We start from the raw sequence: 3606 nt of genomic DNA, 5'->3' as shown, positions 1-3606 counted from the left end.
CCCAGGCGACTTATCAGCGCTGTGTGCAGAATTGTCTTCATAATCAGATTGGGCGCAATGTTCATACTTATGTGGATGATATCATGGTGAAGTCTAGAAAGGAGGAGACGTTGATAGATGACTTGAAGGAAACTTTTGATAATCTCCGGGTTTATAAGATGAAAAGATCAAAGCTATTACGTCTCTAACTAAACCAACGTGCACTACTAGAAACTACGATTTTACCTAGGGCCAAGGTCTTTACCTAGAGCTCATTTGCCTCCTCAAGGGAAAGAAAATCTATAAACAGTATACTCTAGGGGAAGATGAAGTTCCATGTGAAAATAAAAGGAAAATAAAGTTTACCTATAGTTGTTTTCTCCCCCTAGGTAAAGACAGCCACGTTGACAACACTGGACAAAATAAAAGCACCTATACGGCCCCACTGTTGCCGCGAGGATGGCCTCCCGCGCACTTTTTTTCATCAGCGCGCTCTATTTTTTGGCGGCCTACGCCATATTTCGGTGTGGGCCCACTACGCAGTGAGAAGGGCAGAAAGAGATGGCTGTTCGCATTTGGTCTTCTTCTCCCTCTCTCCTGAAGATGAGCGCCGCGTCGCCGCCCAACCCTCTCCCTCCTCCCTTCCCAGATCTGCGGCCCAACACGCCCCGCCTCCTCTCCCCCCTGTTGATGGACACTGGACCTTCCGTCGTCTTACCCTGTCCAAGACCAAACTCGTCTTCTCATCTGAAGCCGATCTAGATCTTGCTTTCTGACCGGTTCCCAGGCGGGCGTCCCTCTGCTTCCTGTCCTTGCACTTTGACGGGTACCCAGGTGCGTGTCCCTGTTCTTTTGCTCCGACGGCCAGCTGCCCAGAAGTTCCCCTGCTTCCTCTTCGATTGGCAGCCAAACGGCACATAACTGCGAGCATGGTAGCGTGTGAAGGTATCCCTCTCCCTATAGATTTGTTTAATAGTTTATAAGACTATTTAGGATGAACCGATGTTGAAATCTTTGTGCTATAGGGTATAGTTTAATGAGATGTGTAGGAAGACTAGTTGATGAGTAACAATATGATTTGAGGCTAACACTTTTTTGTTTCTGAACATCTGATTTAGTACGAGGTTGATAATTGATAGGTACAAGACGGTCTTTGCAAGACATCAGGCTCTGCTCCAGCTATTGATATCCATTTTCAGGTGAAAAGAAATGTCAAGATGGTAATTAGTATCCAAGGTTATGTTTTGGGGAACAATTTGTTATCAAAAACATCTCTGCTAAATTTGTGATCATGTGGAGCACATTTGATTTCGTACAAAATACAGGTCACGGGATTCTGAAAGTTCTATCGGACGAACCAATGCTAGTGCAATATAGTTGTATTACTGTTTACAGATGTGATCGTCCCGGTTGTAGACTTAACATGATTTTAAATAGCTAAACTGAAGTAGCTAGCTCGGTATGCACATATAGTTAGGAAACTGACTAGCTATCTGACATGTGTTCCCTATACATTTAATGTGCTCCGTTAGCTACTAACTGGTTCCAGCTGATTTACTTCGTTTTGTACACAAGAAATACTATATTATTATAGATAAATCGCAAAACAAATGATAATGCAATATTTGCCCATCCCCTTCTTATATAGCTGATTGGTTCACAGAGATAACAATCTTGTCGTCACAACTGCCCTGAAGAACTGAGAAGTGTCATGGAACTTACATATTTCTTTTTTATAGAACTGTTGTTTGCTCTATAAATACCACATTATCTTGCAATTCTTACAGAGAATCGTACTTTGCTTTATAAATACAACATAGTCTTGCAAGCAGTCGATTTAACATCATTCTGTTGCTATGCTCTTGAAGCACTTGAACCCGCTTGGATCACGGCAAGACAGATAGAAGCAGGATGAAGAGCAATAACATGATATGCATGTCGTGGTGGAAAAATATGGGTACGTATATTTCTCGACAAACCGGTTACACTAAGACCCACGGAAACACGTGTGGGCTAGGTCCTGGGATTTCTTACCATCAAGTTGGTAAAAAGCCTCAATTTATTGGCAATTGCTAGAATTATCTTTGAATCGCAATGGCAGGGACATTATTTAGTTCTATGTTACTAGCAAGCCAAGTGTATTATTTTTGTCTAACAGAATTTGTTCAGGAAGATAGCAAAACTATCATAAACTGCAGGTTACAGCTATCCTATTTGGGACACTAAGCTATACACTTATCCTAGTTTTCTATTCAGAATGGCATAGCTTCTCTGGTCATACAATATTTTGCTTAAATTAGAATTTTTCCTGCAAGCAATACATTTAATATTTTACTATGCAAATCAGTTTCAATACAAGGGATAGTACGTTTTCCTATGCATCTGCCAACCACCACTTCTATCTATTTTGTCTAATTAATTTTCTTTGTTATCTCTACAAGGTTTACCAAATCAGGTGATAAGGTAAAAGAACTCTTCTTGTATTTCATAGTCGGCACTCGAGTTGCGACTCGTAGACTAGTCTGTCGACTAGTCGATCGGCTCGTAATCAGTGGAGAGAACACATACCATCATATGTTTTTTCCCATTAAATTCTCTTGGGGAAGGCATTATAAGTTTAGCTAATTCCATGTGTTGTGGAGAAGAAGAAAAGTTGGTCGAGCCCAACACCAAAATAGCAATCTTTGTACCTTTGTCTATTGATTAGCACAATGAACTATATCAATGAACTTGATCATATTATTTGCTTGAGACAGAGTTAGTGCAACGAAGTATATCAATGAACTCTTCACTTATCATTGAATTATCTTCTTTCTTTGCAGGAACATATTCTTACGGGTGGTCATGGTCTGCTGGTTGATGGGCACAAACAAGTAATTGAGGCTCTCGCTCAAGGTCTTAATCAGAGTTGTAGATATTGTAGATACTTGGCCTGACCAACTCAAGGTCTTGACACCCCTCTTAATCAGAGGTGTAAATATTTTGCCTTACTAGAGTAGCAGATAATTGTCCTGACCAACAACACATGTACATGCTGACTTAGGTGTTCTGCTAGCTGTACGAAACATTAGCTATGTTTACTTGAATTCTGGCTTGAAATTGACCATGAGTCTGTAATTGAACAAGAATCTGATGTGTACATTGAATTTTAGCAGCAATTTATAATTTTGAATTATGGCACAGAATTTAATTATTGGAATTATGGCATATATGAATTTAAATTCGAATTGAATATTTGTATACGGTAGATATGGATATGATATGTCCCCACCATCTTTCCCTAGAGCCAAACGTTGTTGTAGGTAAATCAGCCTTCCACGCTGGACAACGTTGAGATGAATTCTTTCCCTAGTGCATAGGGCCCTAGGTAAAGAAATGGTTTCCCTAGAGCTTGGCAGGCACACCCTAGGGAAAGACCTCTTTACCGACTATACTTTACCTAAGGTTCTTTACCTAGGGCAAGCTCTAGATAAAGACTTTACCTAAGGTTTTTCGCATTTCACCTAGGGTATATGGCTCTAGGTAAAATCATAGTTTCTAGTAGTGGTGTATTAATGATGTTCAGTGTCTCGCGGGTCGTATTGCAGCGTTGAGCCGGTTTATCAGCCGGCTGGGAGAGAAAGCTAT

General features: G+C 40.6%; 1 long non-coding RNA gene across 1 annotated transcript; it reads left to right on the top strand.

The window, feature by feature from the left end:
• The first annotated feature begins 504 nt into the window (after nucleotides 1-504).
• LOC123188743 (uncharacterized) lies at nucleotides 505-3154 on the top strand. The gene is made up of 4 exons (XR_006495155.1): nucleotides 505-924; nucleotides 1119-1178; nucleotides 1848-1936; nucleotides 2802-3154. It is a non-coding gene; the product is annotated as an uncharacterized lncRNA (long non-coding RNA).
• The last annotated feature ends 452 nt before the right edge of the window (nucleotides 3155-3606 follow it).

The sequence above is a fragment of the Triticum aestivum genome, chromosome 2A (assembly GCF_018294505.1).
Source record: "Triticum aestivum cultivar Chinese Spring chromosome 2A, IWGSC CS RefSeq v2.1, whole genome shotgun sequence".
In the NCBI taxonomy this organism is placed as follows: Eukaryota; Viridiplantae; Streptophyta; class Magnoliopsida; order Poales; family Poaceae; genus Triticum; species Triticum aestivum.
Note: the sequence above shows the minus strand (reverse complement) of the source record. Positions and strands in the feature narration are given on the sequence as shown.